The following is a 21768-nucleotide window of genomic DNA, read 5'->3' on the forward strand; positions in this document are numbered from 1 at the left end:
CCAGCACCTACTCCCCCATGGTAACTCACCCCTGCTTATAACTTCAGTTCCAGGACTTCTGACAGCCTCACACAGACATACAAGTAGGTAAAACGTCCACGAACATTAAAATACAAAAGCCATATGAAAAGCTACTTGCCAACTTACAACGAACGTTACAAGGTGGGTAATTCTCCTTCCATTGGCTACAAGTTCTCAAAAAGTCCAGAGCCAGATGTAGGACACCTTGCTCTCAAGTTGTTGGTCGAGGATGTCACAGAGATGATACCAGAGTTGTCAATTCTCATTGCTCAGGGCTACCCATCAGAATGTGATGGTAAGATCCTATAGCTGATGACACCACACAAGTAGGTCAAAGAACTTGAAGAAATCACACAGACCTGCCTGCACAGTACTTAGCAGGAAACTTCCACCCCTGCTAGCTACCCTTTATAATGCTACGCAGACTATTCTCACTCCACTGTGACTACTCAGGGCTATATAACAAAAGCCCTGGCAAGATGTACTCATGGGTGCGCCATAAATGGCAGGAATGTAATGAGGATCACCAATCATTTTCTGGGTGGATTTAAGGTCTGCACTACAAGAGGAAACTTTTGCCTGGCATTGTAAATCTGGTCAGGAAAACCATGGCAGACAGGCTCATAAGCCCTGGGAGTGAACCATAACTACTATTTTCTTAAATGGATATATAGTATCAAACAATACCAGTTACAAGCTCATAGATTAACACAGCTCTCGGTGGTCATTGGGGGAGCATCTTCATACAGTGGATGGTAGGTAATACACATTCATAACTAGTCCGAGTATTGAGAATGAACTCTCTGTGGAGAACTCAGCCACAGAAGCTCCCACCATATCAAGTTCCCTCAAGGCTCAGGGAATATTGGAAAGAAAAGAGGTGGAAAGATTTTAAGAGCCAAAGGTCGGAAGGAGTTGGATCAAAACAATGACATGTTCTCATGATATGGTCGTTGAACTCACAAACTCAGTGCAGTTGGTGTCCAGCAGAAGAGCAAACCACTCAACATTCCAGCACGGATGTGGTAGGGCACTGAAGCCCCTGCCTTCAGCTGAGAAGATTCTGTCACTTGAGAACTGCTAGGGGAGGGTTTTCTTTAGGGGTATGATCCCTAGTGAGTGGACCACGCTGCAGTGGTGGCCCCTCACTCATGAGTAGGCTTCGCTGTATCAAGGGATTATTAGAACAAACACAGTGGGTGAAGTGGATATACTGAAATATACTGTATCAATGTATGAAATTCTCAACAAATAACATTAAAACAGTGTATTTAAAAGTGTTAAGGTTGTAAAGCTTCTCCAGTCCAAACTCTTTTGAGAGTTCTGGGACAAGGAACAAAATTGACTTGCTCATTCCTATACCCTCAGTTTTTATTTTGTGTCTGAATGGCTTTCACATCCATACATCATATTAGCATCCATGCATCCATCCATCCATCCATCCATCCAACCATCCATGCATCTAGGAAGCCATGCATCCATCCATCTAGGCATCCATCTATCTATCCATGCATCCAACATCCATGCATCCATCCATCTATGCATCCATCTATCCATCCATCCATCAATGCATCCATCCAGCATGCATCCAGCAAGCCATGCATTCATCCATCTATGCATGCATCCATCCATCCATCTGTGCATCCATCCATCATGCATCCAGCCAGCCAGCCATGCATCCATCCATCCATCCATGAATCCAACATCCGTGCATCCAGCAAGACATGCATCCATCCATCTATGCATCCACCCATTGCCTACTGCAGGCCACACTCAGTCAGGAAGCAGCTAATCAAAAGGCATCCTTACTGATTTCACAGCCAAACTCCCTTTCCTTTTCAGTCTCTTTACAACACGAGTTATCTTGTCACATTGCAGATGAAGAAAGAGACCCAGGGGCTTGCTTAAGGTCGGGCAATGATTGATGGTGGAAGCCAGCCAGACCCAACAGCTCATCCCCTGCAACAGACATTCATCTGAACTCTACCAAACAAGCCATTCCAGGACACCTGCTCTGACCCAATCTCCCTTCCCAGGCTCAGCTCCACTAAGTCCTCTGCACAGTGTTTAAGGGTCCCCACTCCTACTAAGTGCTTTGATGCTGTGCACCAAGAAAATCCTAACCAGCAAGCACTGCCTCCTGGGGGTCGAGGACTGTGATTCCCTGCGGAACCCCTTCCATCCTTCGGCACCCACTATGTTGGTTTTCCAGTATGTATTTGGCTCCTGTTGGTTGTCTGGTTTGGCTTTGGCCTCCACTCACTAACCCATCTGAATATTAATTCATCAGGGTTGGGTACCCGCTAAACCACATTATGTTTGATGCTGCAGTCAGGACAGAGCCAAAAAACTATGCCCCAAGAGCCTGAATTATAGGAGAGAGGAACAGCCAGGACTGGAATTTTAGGAGAGTGACTGGGGACAGGCATGGTGGCAGAGGCCACAGAAAAAGGAGAGTGTCCAGGACATCAGAGTGGGGTAGGGTAGCATCAGAGTGGCAGCCAATGGATGAAGATAAACACTGTGGGAGCCAAAGCAGACCCAGATGAGAGTTGGAGTCTGAATTAACACCAGGGTGACTGTGGAATTACTCCCTGATATTGCATTTACTGAGTTTCAAAGGGACCTTTTCTGCCATTACCACCTTCTTCCACCAAAGGATTGGTTAAGGGATGCTCCACTGTCTTAGACTCTGTAGTTGGCTTCTCTCACTAGATCATATATGCTTTACAATTTAATAGGGAACTGGGGAGACATTTCTCTTACAAATACTCGCTTTATAAAGAAGGTGGATGAGAAGAAGGAAAAGAAATCACTTATTGGTATCATTACCTCTTCATTTTGCTAAACAAGACAAACTGACGCAGCAAGACCCTCAAAACTGAATACAAGGAACGAATGTGTCCTTGTGTTTTTTTCTGCCTTGTTCTAGAACATCTCAAAGGTTACTTTTACCTTTCTGACACGTAATGCTAAAGTATAGCTTTGAGGTTTGGGTAATAAGACAAAGAAATGCAGATATTAATATGGTTTCACAAAAAAAAAAAAAAAACTCTGTAGCTCCTCTGTATTCTCTAAATGGAAGAGTCTGCTTACCTTCCTTGTTTTTCAAAAAAAAGTTCATGAATTCAGTCCCCACATTCTACATTTGTTGCAGCTGTAGTCCTCAAGTATGTCATCTGCGGGGCTTGACCCTCCCCAGAAAGGTCAAACCCTCTAAGTTTCCAACTCAAGGACACGAAGAACATGCGTCATCCATCATCAGTCAGGGTAGGGCCAGAGGCTGCGAAAGCTTTATTTCAGTCACAGCAAAGTTCAAGTAGGAGATAAAAAGCCGAACTAATAATCCCATCCTTAAATAACCAACTGTGGAGGCTCCTGGTATGGTGGCCACAATCAACTTCACATGATAAGGGAGAACCAAGGTTCTAAATTTACAGAAATTCCATATGATAAGGGCTGTCTACATGTGGAGATCAGAAGGCAGTGGGGAGGAGGTCTGGGAAGAAGTGAGGAGGCTGTGATGGGAGAGCCCGACTTTTAACCTGGAGATCTGCACATGTAGTGCCTTATTTGCTCTATGTCTCTTCTGTGTCACCTTTTGGCAAAGCACTCACTTCAGATGGCAAGTTTTTAATTTCCTCATCCCCACTAAAAGAGGCAAATAACAGAGGAGAAAACAACAAAAACTTCCTTTTAATATAGTTTATGATCCCAAAGTACATTCCGGAAGAGTTGAGCTGCTTGAAATCTGCCACACATGAACCCCTTGTCAGGGCTACAGACTTCCACACAGAATCGCTAAGAGGCCACTTCATAGGCTCTGAAGAGCCCCCCTTAGAGACACCCTCTTGTCTGACTCTTTTCCAAAGGGAAAGGCCCTCACATTCCCAGAGACAAGTTTTCCAAGAGTCCTCCACAGCGGTTCTGAAGGTAAGCCCTCAGTTGCACTGCCAAAACCTGTACAAGAGTCATGGCCTCCCAACCTCCCCAAAGAGAAAGAGAGAGTGCCAGCTAGGAGAGGAGCTCTCCACAGCGTGGGGAGCAGTACAAAGAGGATCAGGTCAGAGTTGCCCAGCTGCAAGGTCTCCAGTTTCCTGTTCAGACAGAAAACCAGAAGGCTTCTCAAACATACCATCCAAAAAGGGTAAAACATCAACCAGCAGAATGACATCTTTACAACAAGGGATTTGTCTATTCAGCCTTACCAAAATGATAACAAAATAAGAAATGAGGTGATTCCTTCCTGGGGGACAAAGTTCAATGCTCAGTCTTCTTTAAGGACACATTCTCTGGAGGTGTAAAGCCACTGATTCTGGCCTACGATGTTTGGTGTGAACACCAACCACCACTTTGTATGTTACTCTTTCCCCATTCCCATGGGGACACTGATGTACTTGGGGTATTCTAAATTCACCCCTGTACTGCAGAGTTAAGAGAATGCCTAATGCTTTCACGACGACATAGTGTATCCTCCTTCATATGTAGTCTTCAAGGACACCTAAGCAGTTTTCTTCAACCCATTTTAATATATCTAGTTATTCTCTATCCTCTCTGTCTTCACTGACATGTGGTAAATTACACACGTACAGTTTCTGTGGACTCTAGCTTCATAAATTAAAAGCTCCAGCTAAATCCAAAGTTCTTGATCAACAACTGTCACCTCTGCACCAACTCAACACCCACCATTCCATGTTAAAGCATCCAGGGACCAGCTGTGATGCATACTATTAGCTGTCAATCTGACGCTATCTACAACCATCCAGGAAACAGTCACCAGGCATGTCTCTGATAAAGTATCTTGTTTAGATTAATTAAGGAGGGAAGACCCACCCTAAATATAGACACCACCATTCCCTGGGCTCAGGCTTGCACTGCATACAAAGAAGAAAGAAAGCTTAGAAACAACACCCATCTATCTCTGCTTCCTGGCTACAGATACAATGTTTCCATCCTTTTCTGAAGCAACTTCCAGGCTCCCATCCCTCTCCCAGGATGCAGCCCAGACTAGGGCAAGCTCTCCTACCACTCACTCTCGGTTCCCATTCCTGTGGTCCTTCCAACCCAAATGAAATTCCTCATCAACAAAAACCTTCGACATACTATCTAATTCAGTTCTAGATAACACCCTCTTCCCCAGTGAGAACACAACAGCCTTCCCCTGACACCAAAAACACACAGAGCAACAACGACAACAACAACAACAACAATACAAACAAAAAAACAAAAAACAAAACAAAAAAAATACGGTACCCATCATTACTCAGATCTTCCGGCCATAACCTCTTTGCTCTATGAAGTGACAGTTTAAGAAATCTCAGATTAACTAAATGAACAAACACTTTATTTGTTCATTTTTTTTCAATGCAGTTGCACCATGCCATTCTTGCATGCCAGGTAGAACACTCTGTCACACCCAACGTGAACATCCTGGAGGGAATGAAGAGAGCAGAAACATTTCACACGGTAAAGATATTATTCATCTGATGTCATTTCCAGTGACATTAATATTAATATTGCTATACCAGATGTCAGAAAACTATGTAGCGATCACAGAATCTTCCAGGCAAAGGAGATTGTTGTGTGCCAAAATCTACCTCAAAAATAAAAAAAAAAAAATCTATCAAAGCAAGAGTTCAATCCCACGGTCTTCAAAGTATTCAGAAGAGCCTTCCACAGGAGTAATTGAGAACACATCTTGTGCTCAAAACCTCATCGAATGGAACAAGTCCTGAAGCCCATTCAGCCTATGGCAATATCTGAGGAACAATATGGATGTTTGGAAAAGTTAAAAAACAAGAAAGCTATAGAATTTTCCCCACCAAATTCCCCTGCAAAAAGATAAGAAAAACAAAGGGGAAAATCCCAAAACAGCAATTTGGACAACCCTCCTCTTAAAAAGTACTTACAGAGAGGGCCAGAGAAGGCTCGAAAGGTAAATAAATCCCTTGCCTTGAAATCTGAGTTCAGTTCCAGGAACCCATGTAAAAGGAGAGAACTGGTACCGGGAGGATCTCCTCCCAATCTCTGCATGTGCACCCCGCTACGTGCACACATAAATCATACAAAACCACATACCATACATGTCCTACACACATACCACACACACACCCCACATATATATCATGCACACACAAGTGGCCTCAATGCAGTATGCACATACCATACAAACACCACACACTCACACACAACATGCACACACCATATGCATATAAACACACCATACAGATACACACAAGCACACACATTATGCACATACACACATCATACACATAAACCATACACAGACACACACATCACACACATATACAAACACACACATAATGCACAAATGCAGACATACATACACATCATGAACATGCAGACACACAATTTCATATACAGCATTAACATAGATTATTTACATACACACTCACCATACATAGACATACATATTCACATGTAGCACGTAAACATATACGTACACATACATGCACACACAGAGAGAGAATAAAATGAAATAAAACAACCAAGTCCTTACATAAAGGAGTTCTACCACAAGATCGTTACATGGCAGGAACAACACATCGCCTTGGTTAATTCTCATGACAACCCTAAAAATTCAGCACTACCATGTCAATCTACAGCTTAGAAAATGAAGCCTGAGGGACTGTGTCTTCCAAGACCACTGCTGCAAGTGTTTTCTGCCTTGTTCCTGACTTCACAAGTACCTGGAAGGTGTAATGAAAGAATTACTGTGCCTATGGGTGCTGCTCACTCATGAAGGACATACTTAGCTAACCTTCATGAGGACTTGTGTTCAAGTCCCAGAACTGCAAAATTGAAGGAAGAGCTGGGAAAATGGTTCAGTGTGAGGAGTTGCTATTCAAGCATGAGCACCTGAGTTTGATCCCTAGAATACACACTGAACAAAAACAGTCATGGTGTCTGTCAGTCCCAGATCTGTAGTCCCATAGAAGGAAGGCAGCTTCGTGAGCTTCGTCACCCAGCAATCCATCCTGGCTTAGCTGCTGAGTACTGGGTCAGAGGGAGGTGTGCCTGAAAATGATTTGAAAGGGAGCTGGATAGAGTGCTCAGCAGGTTAAAGGCACTTACTTCGGAAGCCTGATGACCAGAGCTCAATTCCCAGACCCCATGAAGGAGGATTAGCAGAGAGCTGACTCTGAATTTGTGTTGTGACTACCACAGTGTCAAAGCATGCACACGTACACAGAACAAATAAATAATTTTTAAAATGTGGATAGTGCCTAAGGAAGGACACTCAAAGTTCTTCTCTGGTCTGCACACACGTGCATCTCCACACAAATGTGAACCATGCATGAATGTCTGTGTGTGCCTGCACATGCACACACATTCACAGACACACACAGAGACACAGGTACCGCATGCACGGACACCAAAAGGAAACTGTCAAAGACTGTTTCTAATGAAAGGTTGCTAATGAAATGAGAATCCTATGTAGTAAACTCATCTCTCTGGGGCTGTAACCTTCATGTCAAATAAACACTAAAACATTTGGGACCCACCGCAGCCTCAAGACCCCGGAGCCTCAGTGCAAATGCTCCTTGCTCTACTTTTTTGTTTGTTTGTTTGTTTTTTCTGTTGCAAGAGGCTAGCTAATTCAGCTGAACATTCCTTGGGAGCATCAGAACATAATTTCGAAGTGAGGTTATCATCAGAAGCATCCTTCACAGCAACTTCACTCCAGCTCACACTTCCTTTGAATATGGCTCCAAGAACTGTCCTAGCACCAAAGCCGCAATGAACACTAAAACGCTAACCTTATTTATTAGATGTCTTCAGAAAAAGTGCAGCGATTGTTACTGTAACTACTTATATGATTCGTGTACAGGAAATGGGTCTTGCATGGAAAGTGTAAGAAAGGGGAAAAGTATGTCTTCTAAGGTGACTTTGCCTCACTTAAGGCAGATTTGGAAATTATTTTCTCTTCTGTGATATAAACAGTAATTACTGTACTTATCCTGTGGGACTGTGTCGAGAAGACAGTATAAAACACTCCTGCAAGAAGGTAAGGGGAGGGGGGCAGAGGGATGGCTCCCTGGTTGAGATCATTGGCTCTTTTTCCAGAGGACCCATGTTCATTTCCCAGCACTCACATGACAGCTCACAACTGTAGGTAATCCGGTCCAGGGTATTCCACGGGCACTGCATGCAACGGTATGTAGGCATATGACCCATGTGCATAAACACAATTTTAAAAATTTAAAGAGAAGTCTGATGGTGTGAACAAACAGACTATTTAACAGTTGTCTAGTTTGCCCTTCGACCCTTACTAACTAAGGTCACCAGAAAGACTGTGGCTCAGCTAGAAGAGTGCCTGGTCAGCCTGAACTCTCGGTTCCGTTCCCATCAAATGGGTAGGGTGTGATGCTGCACACCCACTATCTCAGCACAGGTCAGTCAGGTCAAAAGGATCAGAGATTCAAGATCATCCTCCATTATGAGGTTTGAGGCCAACCTGAGATGCATGGGGTGGGGGGATCAAAAGCAAAACAAAAGGAACAACATAAACGTCAGACTCCCCACTTCAAATCGTTCAAGGCTGCCTACTTCCAGGAACCAATTGCAGTCCTCAGAAGGGACAACGTCTTGAGTGCTCCTGCATCAGATCCCAACACCCTGCTCTTCTGAAAGACACTGTGCCTGCCATGCCCCTAGTACATTAACCTCCAGCGCACAGGCTGATACATGCTCTGCCTTCTATCCTGGAGAAATTGCTTGCTCACTGAAACCTACCCAAATGGAATCCCTGAATCAAGATGGGTTAGGAGGAAGCTCTAGCTGGAGAGTCCACCATATTACCACAACAAAAGGTTATCAGTGGTGTTCCTACTAAATGTAAGAGAGGCCATTCAGAGTAAGAGCATTCTGCTTAGAGACTATGTCTATTTCAGTGCCGATATAAGGAAAATGTGTAAAAGTAGTTTCTGAATTAACAAATATCGACTATGTTTAGATAGAGATTATATATGATATATATGACTCTCTGCATATATAACCCTAACCCTAACCCCTTACTCCTAACCCTAAACCCTAGCTCCTAACTCTAACCCTGTGACATAGATTTTTTTAACATTACAGGAGAAGCTGGAAGGCAGCACACCCTATGAAGTGCTTGCTGTGCGTGCATGAAGTCCTGATTTGAATGGCAGCACCCAGATCAAAAGCAGGTCATGGCAGCACGCTTGTAATCTCTGGCCTGGAGAGAAAAACAAGCAGATCCCTAGGGCTCACTGGCCAGCAAGCCTAGCGTAAATGGGGAGCCCCAGGCCCCAGAGAGACCCTGAGTAGAAAGACAAGATGGCTCCCAAGCAAAGATATTTAAAGTTGACCTCTGGTTCACACATGCATATGCACACATGCATATGCACACATGTGCATGCACACCCACACTCTCACTCATAAATTAAACATTTTTAAAAAGACTGTAAGAAAATAGAAATATTAGAATTGGCGACCTAGTTGCTTGTATTATAAAAGTTTATTTTTTTCCACTATAAGCTTGTTATACATGATGTTAGATAAACGTTTTAAAAAGAATGTATGAATGAATGACTGAGCGAATGAAACCTAACAGTGGGGACTGTCTTCTCTAGCCCTCTAGCTGGCTGGCCTGCGCCAAGGAGGCAGTGTTTGAGTTGAAGGTATTCTGTTGAACTGTAATTGAGATGTCAAAGCCAAGGCATTACAAGGCTAGTCAGTAAACAAAACTGGATGTTAACCTGTCAAGTAAGAAACTGGAACTTCAAACAATTTCTCCATCTCTGCTGGTGCAGGCTTTAGGAAAACATGTCTCTTCCTTTAAGTTCACAGAACAAACTCAGGAACAAGGGGCAAGCTCTTAGGGAAGACATCACTTCTGTAGCTCAGAGGCACTAGGGGAGTTAAAGCAAACACAGATTTGCTCCAGGTCTATGGCATTTTACACCCAGGTGGAATTTCACAAGAGGACTCTGTCTCTACCTACACCAGGAATGAGGCCATTTACCCTCACACACCCATACCCACTTCACATGTTGCCAAGACCAAAGCCAGAGCAGAGTGGTGTTTTCTCCAGGGAGACTGCAAAGCAGGCTCCTGCAGACAGAAGTATGTAAACTGTTACAAAGGCAATGTGGAGAAAGCTACAGGGAACTTACTAAGAAGTTCATGGCATGCTTGCTCACTCTCCTGTGATGTCAGGTCAGGCTGTGCAGTGTTTTGACACTTTAAAAAGTGTTGGCTTTGAAGAGGTGGCTCAGCACCTTGTAGTCCTTTCAGCATGCTAGCTCAAATCTCTGTATCCATTGTCAGTCAAGCAGTTCACAACTGTCTGTATGTAACAACTCCAGCTTCAGGGGGCCCAAGCCCTCTTCTGGCCCTACCAACACAAGCAGACAAAGAGAAAGACACACACACACACACACACACACACACACACACGAATAAAATAAAAAAACCTTATAAAGCATTTTATAGTATTGATTATAGTAAAAATGTCACGGGAGCAACCTTAATGACCACTAGGAAGGGTGAGATTTTATAAGGTTGTAATAAATGTTACAGAAATACACTGACCAGAGCATACTAAACAGCAGAACAAGCAAGTGAAAAAGTAATATGGGCACTGTGGACCCACTGTTGTCAACGGCAACAATATTAAAGAAATAAATAGAAATGTACACACGAACCTACAGGTTATTTTTGGTTTCTCCAGACAGGGTTTCTCTGTATTCTGTCCTGGAACTCACTTTGTAGACCAGGCTCGCCTAGAACTCACAGATATCTGTTTGCCTTTCTGACTCTGCTGGGATTGAAGGTGAGTGACACCACACCCAGCTCATACAAAAAAAAAAAAAAAAAGTTGTTCCTTTTTAAATTTCCCAAATTTTTAATTTTTTGATGAATATATCATTAGAACTATTTGTGTACTTATAGGTGATTCCAGGGGGAAAAAAAAACTGTAAAGTGCCTTAAGTTCCCTCAGGGTCTTTGGTATCTGCACCTTAGTCCCTCATTTTACTAAGCGATTTTCTTAGTGTTGAGGAGGGGAATCAAGGGAATGCCTCTTAGCCAATGTCTTAGTTTCCTTTTCAAGCCCAACCCTTCTGTTTATTCAGCTGCAGGGTACACCTCTGCTTACCTCTCCAGACCACTCAGCCCCAACCAAGCCTGTCCTCCTCCTAGGCGCCCACTTGCTCCCAGGTGGCCAGGAAGAAGTGGGTAGGGGGGAAGCCTGTGCACAGGTAGCAAGCAGCCAGACTCAGCACAGCCCAGGAGGTGTCCTCCATACAGGATCCGGCCACTGCTGTGACTCGAGTGGATGTCAGCCAGGAATGGGGCGATGGCTGGGAAGTCAGTAGGAAAATCATCAACGACATATTAAGTCTCCCTGGGTAAGTCCTGGGTGGAGATGATCCCATTGGTGCTCACCTACAATAAGACCACAGGGCGGTGAGACAGTTCAGCAGGTAAGGGCACTCTGCTGTCAAACCTGATGACTTGAGTTTTAGGACCCGACAGAAGGTGGGATTAAAAAAAAAAAAAAAAAAAAAAAACTGGTTGTTCTCTGCTCTTCACACGCATGAGGTAGCACGTGAATCCCGCCCCACATAAACATTTTTAAAAGGGCAAAACGGTGGTCACTCAAACTGGTGGTGGGCAACCACCAGTCGAACGCACCTACGGTCCGAGTTCTACTCGAGTCAAGAAGACTCCCTCCTCTTGGCAGGTTGAGACACATCCAGGGGTAACAAACTCAACTTTGGTGACAGTGCTCAAGTGCACTGCAACTCACAGGTGCGGCCGCTCTTGAACCCGCTCATCTTTCTCCACCACTGCACACCTTGGGTGCCGTGTCCTTAATTAGATTGCTATGCCTGTGTGCACAGCCTCCCACCGCCCCTAAAGGCAAACCGCACTAGCCGCCTCAATTTCATCTTCCTGCCTGCGAAGTCGAAGTAGAGGGGGACGGTTCCAGCTCTCCCTTGAAATGATCCTTATTCCTCCACAGTAGGGATCAAGAAGCTGCAGCACCGCTGCTAAGTCCGGTCCCCAGCGGCGATGACAGTTAAACATGGAGGTTAGTTGCTCCACACCCTGGGAAGAAACTACAACCCCACACCAAGCCGCGCACCTCTGGGAGCTGAACTTACGTAGAGGTTGCTGAACTGGACACCATAGAAGCTACTTCTACGTACTGCTAGCTTCACAGCCGCGGAGCTTTCAACGTCGCCCTCCTGCAGCAGCCGGTCTCCCCACGACTCCCCGTAAGGAAAGAGCTATTCAGGATGCAGAGTCCCGGCTCGTGACAGCAGCACCAGCACCAGGAGCAGCGATAGCGGTGATGGCGGTGCCAGACGCCTGGCTGTCCGGTCCCAAGACATGCTCACCCCTCCCTGGCTCTGCCCTCCATACCTTGAGTCTCTGCAGGCCACTGTGCCCGCCAGACGCCTACTCGGACCTTTGGTCCGAAATGCGGGCCCAAACACCGCGCTGATTGGCTACAGCTCTCGGCCACTGACCAATCAACGACTCTGAGGAAGTTTGCCAGCGGCCACTACAACTGGCTCTCATTAGGTTTTCTAAGACTGCTGTAGTTTGGTGGAGCAGCCAGCCTGGGAAGGTGAGACTGTTGGCCAGATCTGGTCTGGGCTGTCCCAACTACTCCTGGGCTACCAACAACTCTCCAGTATGGGTTATGACACTGCAGGAGGTGACCTCATGAGCTGGAGGGACACTCAGCGCTCTGGCAGCTGTAGGCTGTAAGCAACTGTGCACTCTAGGTTGACAGAGCGAGGGAGAGTAATGAGATTACACACTGGAGTTTTCTCTCTGCCCTGGCGTCCCGGGTACCCCTCCTGCAAGAGGCCAGGCCTTCTGATAAAGATTCAAAGGAGCTTTGTCTCTATCCCAGGACTGCTCCGCCCCACCCACATTTCCTGCTGAGAAGTATGCCTTTGTGAAAGGCTGACTCCCAAACTCTATCCCCAATCACTGGCTAACCTTTGGGAGGACACTGCCACCCTCTGAAATGTCCTCCCCAGCTGTTTACCTTCCCTGGGGCAAACCACCCCAGCGCAGACTGTGAATCTCACTTTGTTGTGACACCATTCAGTGGAGCCTGGAGTGAAGCTGCCTGGTGCCAGGGCAGGACAACTGAGTGTTTTCTCCCAAAGTAAAGGAACTGCCCTAGCAGGAGGCCACAGAGTCCATAATCCCAGCTGCCCTGTAGGGCTGGAAACCTCACAACCTGGAAAGCAGCTGCACCTGTGTTGGGGAACCCCCTCCACCATAAACATCCCCTCTGCTCTAAGCCTCGGGAGCCGGATGAGATTTTATTACCATTTTATTATCAGGAGTGTGAAATTTCCCACATACAGCCAGTTTTCTCTCAGCTAGGCCCACCCCCCATGGGCTCCTTAGAAGCAAAGGTAGTTTTTAAAAAAGCCTTAGAGATACTTTAAAGGACTCCCAAAACCAGTTTTCTCATTGTGTTTATTCCCAGCCATGTAATTCTTAAATATTTATATATTATTTAATATATTTCTTTATTATTTGGCTCCAAGGGGCCAAATGCTAAAATCCTTGAAGATACTAGACTGACAGACTCCGAATCAACAAAACAGAAAAGGCCCAGAGCAGTTTGTCCCCGCAAGCTGGAGAGAGCTATGTTTTCTCCCTCAGAAAACAAACTGAAGCTTGCACTTTTTTTTTCTCATTTGCCCCCCTGTGACCAAGTATTTACATTTTGCTGAGGACAAAATGGTGTCTAAGAGGCAGGAGGCGATTTGACTTGTCCAAAGTCACCTTATTTACTCTTCCACACACAGTACATTCTGCCTCTGGCTCACCATCCCTCCATTCTGCATAACAATAGCTCTAACATTGACTGGACGTCTAGCCTACAAATTAGAGGCAAACCAAAATCCAAGATGGAATCCCCACAGCTTGATTTCCTAGTGTTCTCTTTCTTGTATAAATGCCCATCCTCCCATGCACTCCTACTCTCCAACAACACACCCCTGCCAACCTGAGAAGGGTCGGCTTTCTTGTGAATTCTGACCAACAGAATGGGGCCATAGTGTTCAGAATTCACTTCAATGGCCTTTCTGTCTTGCCAGTCAACACCATATCTCCATTGGATCTGAGGAAGCTATAGGAGGGCAACACATAGTAAAGAACTCCAGAGAGACTCTGGTCACCAGCCAGCAAGAACCAAACTGCCAAGAGACCTGTAAATGAGCTTCTGGAGTCTTGAGATGGCACCACAACCATGGTTGACTTTGGTTGCAGCCATGTGATAGACCCTTGAAGCAAGGGCCTCATTTAAGCCATAACACATTCTTAATTCATAATGACCCTGAGAAATACTAAATATGTGTTGTCTTAAGGCATTTCATTTGAGAGGAGTTGCTGGACATCAATAGATAACCAAATCAGGAGAACACTGTGCTAAGGAAACTAAACTTGAAGAGTGTTTGGTTTTTTTGTTTGCTTGTTTGTTTTGTTTTTTTTTAAGTGATTACTGTCACGTGACTGGTTTATGTGAAAGCTTATCTTTAAACCCAGTTTTGTCTTGTCTCTGGACTTCTACTTTCAACTGCAAATTATACTGACTCAATGGCATTTTTACTTTGCAATGTAACTTAGGTTAGATTCACCTCTGGCTATGCTATCAGCTGTCAAATGCCACCTCCTACATTTCATGATGCAGAATAACTCAAACACTAGTCCCGTTCCCTGTGGTGGGTAAATTTTTCCACCAGTCTACAAATGACCCTTTGTATCCCTCAAGGCATGAAGCAATAGTCTTCAGGATGTTTTCCTGGACAACAACTTGATTTAGAAGCCTCTTGCTCAGCACATACCCCACGTTTACATACCAAGGTGGAATGTCTTCCCATATCTCTCTTGTGATCCAAATAGACACCTTCAGTATGCTTTGGGAGAAGAAATGTTGTCTTATTCTGAGCCTGTCAAATGCCTAGAAATTCGAGGAGTATTTGTTGAGTGAGTGAAGCCCAGCAAGCCAGCCTGGGACAAGGACCCAGTTTTGCTGGCCCAGAACAGCGGTCTTTCTCACTGTCCACCCCACCTTTTCTACTAATGGGACCTAATTTGTAATCCTCTTTACCAGGCTGCTTAGCAACCCACCCACTACTGTACTGTACTACTGTAGTTTTCATCAGTCTCTCATTCATTTGGCAATATTCCTGCAAGCTTACCCAGGTGGGTAAGCTATGATGGCTTTCATGACCTGGTCCTCGACCTTACTGGCCCACGATCACAATTAGGTTTGGAAACTGAAGCATACGTACAAGGCTCTAACATACCAGGTAGTCACCAGCAAAACAGGCAAACTGACTTTGAAAGTAAAGATAGTACTGGATTTGATTCCTACATAATCTGAGGATCAAGAAGTGAATCCGGCAGAGAGATGGCTGAAGTGAATGGTCTTGTGTCCCTGAATTACAGCTGTGCTTAAACAGACATTCTTTGGAGCTTTTACATTTATTTTTAAATGACTCCATGGCATCAAAAGAGAGGCTTCTCCTTTAAAATGTCACTTTGTGTCTTGGGGAAAAGACAATTTCTGTCATAGCTGTTCCACTAATCAGAGGGAAGAGCTGCTTCTCTGGTACCTATAGCTCCGTTTGCAAGGATAGAATTTCTGTGAGCTGCCCAGCTGGCTGAAGAGGCAGAGGCCCCTTTCAAGCTCAGATTCTAAGGGACTACAGAAGTGTTGGGTCCTTGGTCTTGGGTTGGGTCCTTATGGTGACTGACACCATTTGAGAACTGAGATTATTTTATCCCCCTCAAGATAGGGACTGAGCCAGACACCATGCTTCCCAGTTGATCTCACGTGACTCTCAACACATTCCTGTTATGAATACTGTGACCTCAAGAATGATGATACTTCCTGTTATTTTGCTTAGGAAAATGAAAGCACATCTGTTCCTCTGTGTGCAGATAGATGCAAGTTCTCAAGAGCACGTTCCATGCATAGGCGGGGGAGCATGCTCAATGGTTAGTCAGATGAGCATGCTCAATGTTTAGTCAGATGAGCATGCTCAATGTTTAGTCAGATGAGCATGCTCAATGGTTAGTCAGAGGAGCATGCTCAATGTTTAGTCTGATGAGCATGTTCAATGGTTAGTCAGATGAGCATGCTCAATGGTTAGTCAGAGGAGCATGCTCCATGGTCAGTCAGAGGAGCATGCTCAATGTTTAGTCTGATGAGCATGCGCAATGGTTAGTCAGATGAGCATGCTCAATGGTTAGTCAGATGAGCATGCTCAATGTTTAGTCTGATGAGCATGCTCAATGGTTAGTCAGAGGAGCATGCTCAATGGTTAGTCAGAGGAGCATGCTCAATGGTTAGTGAGATGAGCATGCTCCAAGGATAGACCAGAAGTATATGCTCCATGGACTGTCAGGCAAGCATGTGCCATGCAAAGTCAGGGGAGCACACTCTCTGTGTAGCCCAGCTCTCGTAGTACTCAGGGACTCTTCGCATAACTTTGCTATCCAACTATATTCCAAGGTCGGTGTGATGGTCTGTGAAAAAATAGAATAGGGCAAATTAGCACGTCTTCTCAGACTGAGGCTCACGTGGAATTATGTTGGGCCTAAGAAATACCACGCGCAAGATAGTATTTGATGTAAGATGTACGGTGTATAATGACTGTGAGTCTTGCAGTCTTGTCATCTGTGTTACTGATCATGTAGGTTTCCTATAATTTTAAATACAGAGATGGTATGGGGGGGGGGGGCATTCAGATTCTTTCCCAACAGCCTTCCTCTTCTTTTCTTTGGACTCAAAAGCTTCATACTGTTCAGATTCTAAGTGCAGCAAAGCTAGGTATGGTGGCCCCCATTCTGACAGACAACTAAAATTGGTCCAGCAGTCATGATTACAGTTGCTACCTCTTCCATTGCAGAACACATCCCTTGGATGTCTGAAAGTGTGTGTTAGGGCTTTTCCTATGCACCCCTAGGACAGCATTGAGTTGTTAATTAGGTGCAGCTGAAGGGGCCAGAGACAGCTCAGCAGTTAAAAGAATTTGCTGCTCTCAGAGAGCCCCTGAGTTTGGTACTGGGCACCCACTTCATGCAACTCAGGACTGTCTCATACTCTAGGGAACGTGGAAACCAGAGACATGCAGACACACATACCTACACGTAGTTAAAAATCATAATAAAAGTAAGCCCTAAAGGCATTAACAAAACAGAATGGAACAAGATGCTTTATTTATTTTAAAAAAACCTATGCATTATTTATTTCTGGAAGTTTGGGGGCTGCAGGGAGTTGGCCATGAATAACTAAGGCAATAAAATACAAAGCCATGGATAAAGGGCGATGCCTGAATGCCTTTTCTCATTCCTACAAGTGTCTCCTGTGTCTTCAACCGTTCCCTTCCTATTGGCCTTTCTCCTAATCCCTAACTATACACCAGTCAAGCCATTAATGTTTTTCTCTATTTCCTACTGCATTGATTTTTTTCTCTGCATTTTTAGAGCCTCTGCTGAGAAGGAATTTAAACTAGCCAGGTGCCTTCCTTTACAATACAGGGAAAAGGACTGTTCCATTTCCACCAATAGATGGCTCAGATCGAGACCAGCTATGAAATCATATGACAAAATTCTCTATGCAATTTTCAGCCTTTTACCTTTAGACCTCTTTGGTATTTCTCGCCCTTCTGGGGTCTCTTTCTAGAAATTCTCTGCCCGGCTCTCCTCTCTGGTCATCTCCTTATATTCTTCCTTAAGGTCTTTGTTTTACGCCTCTGCTCTAAAAGCATGTCATTACTGAGGCCTGATTCTCTTTCTGCTCCATGCCATCCTGGAGTGTCCGGACTCTTCTAATGGCCCCTGCTCACAGCTAGAGTCTCAGACCCAGCCCTGAGCCTTTGGCTTTTGAACTTACATCCAGCCTTTTGCTGAGTTTCCCCTGAGACTCCACATCAAGAACTAGAAGAATTTCTACATTCCACATTTCTTCTAAAGGCATGTATTGTTACCATTAGCCTGCTGCAGGTCCTCATTGTATCTCACCTGCTCCCTATGGTAGAAGAAATGGTAGCTTAACTTATTCGTTGTTTATTCCGAGTTTCCCATGCCCAGACCTTTTATACAAGGAGAATTACTGCTTGCTTAGCTTTTCTTACAGTCAAAGGTGGCCATTGGAGATGGTATGTACCTGACTTGCAGAAATCTACTGAGGCTGTTGGTCTCTGGAAGGGCCTTTATGATGGATGATAAAGGACCTGTTGGCTTATATCCCATTCTTGTATCATTAAACACAATTGCAAGGTCCTGTGCTCAACCAACCATCTTCTTATGGCAGAATGGCCTCTATGAGACCATTTTGACAAAGCCAAACTGCAGAGAGCCCTGCCCTCCTGTCACCACCCCTTCACTGTGAGAGAAAACACACCGCTGCTGGCGTAAACTTTTCTTACATGTAGGAATTCCTATGCCTCATTAATACACTCTACACTTAACCCTGCACTGTCCATAAAATTTAAACAAATCTATGGTATATCTCTGTCTGACATGCTTGGGTGGAGCTTCCTCACCTTCCTGGAAAGCTAATGCTGTTCTGTATCTCCTCTGATATATACTGTTCTTTCCAGCCTTACATCCTCAGAATCTGCAATAACAGCTGGATCCTGGTATATCTCAGCAGATACTGCTCCTTGCCATTCCCACCTGCAGATGTTCCAAAGAACCTGCTCTTTCTGCCTACCTAATACTTGGGCATATGTTTCTCAGCCTTTCCTCTAAACTCTCCAGTACTCTAGTTAGGTCTGTCATTTCCAAAGGCTCCAGGGTTTGAACTGTAGTTTCATGTCATGGTACATCTTTGACCCACTCTGTCTGTCTCTGTCTCTCTGCTCTCTTACCTACCTTATGTAGTCACTTAAGAATGCTTGTTTCTCTGATCATAGGACAAGAGAAAGCTTTACAAATGTATTCCTGGCTGGATTTGCATAGTCATTGGAATGTGGTCAGCGATGCATAGTATCTCTTTATCTTATTTTTCACAGCACAGACCTGCTACACAGGGATGTTCAGTAAACCCTTGCTGACATGAATAGGAAAAAATACTACTAGAATGGCTTTCCTAACTCCCACACTTTCTCCTGTATAATCCACTCCCTGATTCTTTGCATTCTTGCCTCATTCTTGACTGTTACTAGGAATACATGAGACTTGAGTTAAAAAACAAAGAAAAACAAGAAGCAAACCCACACACAAACTATACTTAAGTATATTCTATCAGTCTCTATGTCCTCCACACAGAAGTCTTCCCCTCCCCAGACTCTGTTTCTCTTAGGTTCTACTTTTCATTTCCTTCAAGACTTTCCCAGCTGCCCTAACACAGTGTTCTGTAAATAAATGCTGGTGTACTTCTGATGATGCAGAAAGAGCTCATGGCTGCCCAAATATAACATTAGTGTGAGCTGTCTCCACTGGGTAGTGAAAGCAGCCATGTTTCCAGTTGTCTTTGGTTTTCTTTGTGCTGTTTGCCTAGATATGCTCTGCTTTTCCCCAAATCAAATCACCTGTTATTGTTACATGTGACCTGCTGGCCACCAGCACTTCCTCTAGTGTGGAAAACCGCAATAACATTCGCCATCACAAGATGGCGCTGGCTTCCGCTGCGCCCCACGTGGAAAGCCGGGATAGCATTCGCCATTACAAGATGGCGCTGGCTTCCGCTGTGCCAGCCCGACTTCCTTTCAGGAAACTAGCTGTGTGCGCAAGTGCAAGAGTGTGTTCGCGCCAAGTCTTTACCCACCCTGGGACCTGCCAGTGAGATCATGGATAAGCGACCAATCAGGCGTGGACGTGCTGTGCTAGGGTTTTATAAGCAGCGCCTTTCTGGGCCCCAGTCTCTCCTCTTCAAGATGTAATAAACGCTTTGCTGCAGAAGGATCCTGGTGTCCGCACGTGTTCTTGCTGGCCAGACGATAGCGCGGGACACTCTAGAACTTGGTACTTGAGCCAGAACGATGTTCCTGAAGTCAATGATAGCAATAGCCAGCCTTAACTGAGCCATCTATAACGTACAGGGCTCGGCCTGGGCACTGTTTCCACTGTTTTGTTTATCTGGTAATCGTGCCTCATTTTCAGATACAGAAATGGAGTGTAGAGGGATTACCTGCCTTAACCAAGAACCCACTCAGCAAGAGTGAAAACCAAACTTCAAGCCAACGCTATCTGACCTCTAACCTCCCTCAAAACATGGGCAACAGCTGAACCTCTAATTCTGCCAGCCAGTTCTTGTGTTCCCAATTTTCATGAAGCTAGAATTATGTGTGCTCAACTGGACATACCTCATAAAATTAGAGGACTTTAAATATCTGAATTCTTTAGTCTGAAAAAATATGAAACCATGCCCTTTAAAAGCTTGCAGTCTAGATTTGTTGATGATGTTCTCATAATTTATTAAAAATTTATTACACAATAGACATTGCAATGGATTCACAATCTTCATCACATCGTATGAGATAAGAAAATTGAGATTTTGAAATTTTAAGTGGCTTGCTCGTGCTCCAACAGCTAACAGTAGCTAAATGAGAATCTAAATGGCCCGAAAAGCAACCTCACCCATAAATATAGCTATGCTTCATTAATCCAGCAGCAGGAACAGGGGTTGTAAGCCATCCAGAATTACTGCAAAGTTCTCAGAATTCTTCGGAGAATGAGCATCACACATTATACCACAACATAAAATACTAAATGAAAAATGGGTTCCACTGAGATGGTATCGTTTACTGGTAGTAGAATGTCTTGTTACACACTGCATGTCTCTTCCTACTGAAATACTATTGTCATGATTATCCTGGGCAGTAGTGAGTTCTCACTTTCCCAGTGATGGAAAAGGGGGCTATATTCTAAGGCTGCGTTTCTTCTTTGTTTTGGTCATTGTGTTGGCTACTTTTAACTGTCATTTTTATACAATCTTGAATCACCTGGGAAGAGAGTCTTACTTAGGAATTGTTTCGATCATATTGGACTATAGGCACGTTTTGATGGTTGTGGTGGTGGTGGTGGTAGATATCTTGAATTTTTATTTTAATCTCAGCAACCAACAACTATCTTACTCTTGGTACCAATTTTTGTTCTAGTCTTATTTGCCTTACTGTCATCACATATCCTGGCCAGAATCAACTTAGGGAACAAGGGATTATGGTGGCTTGAATGAGAATGGCTGCCAAAGGTTCATAAGTTTAAATACCTAGGAAGAAGTCCTAGCCCACTATGGGCAGAACCATTCCCTAGGTTGGGCCCTGAACTATATATAGAAGTGAAAAAAGCTTCTAAGTAACTATCCGTGCAAATATGCTCTCTTTACTCTTGACTGTGAATACTCTTCAGCCATCTGCCTCAAATTCCTGCAATTCCTATGATTTTCCTGAAATAATGGACTGTTACCTGACATTGTAAGTCAAATAAACTCTGTGTTTGTCACTATTCTATTGCTATGAGGAGATACCATGACTAAAGCAACTCTTGTAAAAGAAAACATTTAATTGGGGGCTTGCTTACAGTTTTAGAAAATCAGTACATGTTATCATGGCCTGAAGCAAATAAGAAGGTGCTGGGGCAGTAACTGAGAGCTATACATCCTAATATATCCCAGAATGATACACTGGACTTTGAAACCTCTAAACCTACTCCTCCAATAACATGCCTCCTCCAATAAGGCCATACCTCTTCCCAAAGGCCAGTTGA

General features: G+C 44.4%; 1 long non-coding RNA gene across 5 annotated transcripts in view; it reads right to left on the minus strand.

Annotated features, from left to right (window-relative positions):
* The window catches only part of LOC120101877 (uncharacterized), a 59631-nt gene extending 46433 nt beyond the window's left edge, over positions 1-13198 (minus strand). Inside the window, exons 1-3 of one of the 5 annotated variants that reach the window (XR_010064723.1) lie at positions 12177-12883; positions 11165-11454; positions 148-330 (exon numbers count right to left, since the gene is read on the minus strand). This is a non-coding gene — a long non-coding RNA (uncharacterized LOC120101877). Of the gene's footprint in view, positions 1-147; positions 331-11164; positions 11455-12176 lie in introns of all 5 variants that reach the window. The other 4 variants (XR_010064726.1, XR_010064725.1, XR_010064722.1 and 1 more) reach the window with 4 other exon arrangements.
* Positions 13199-21768: the final 8570 nt, after the last annotated feature.

The sequence above is a fragment of the Rattus norvegicus genome, chromosome 3 (assembly GCF_036323735.1).
Source record: "Rattus norvegicus strain BN/NHsdMcwi chromosome 3, GRCr8, whole genome shotgun sequence".
In the NCBI taxonomy this organism is placed as follows: Eukaryota; Metazoa; Chordata; class Mammalia; order Rodentia; family Muridae; genus Rattus; species Rattus norvegicus.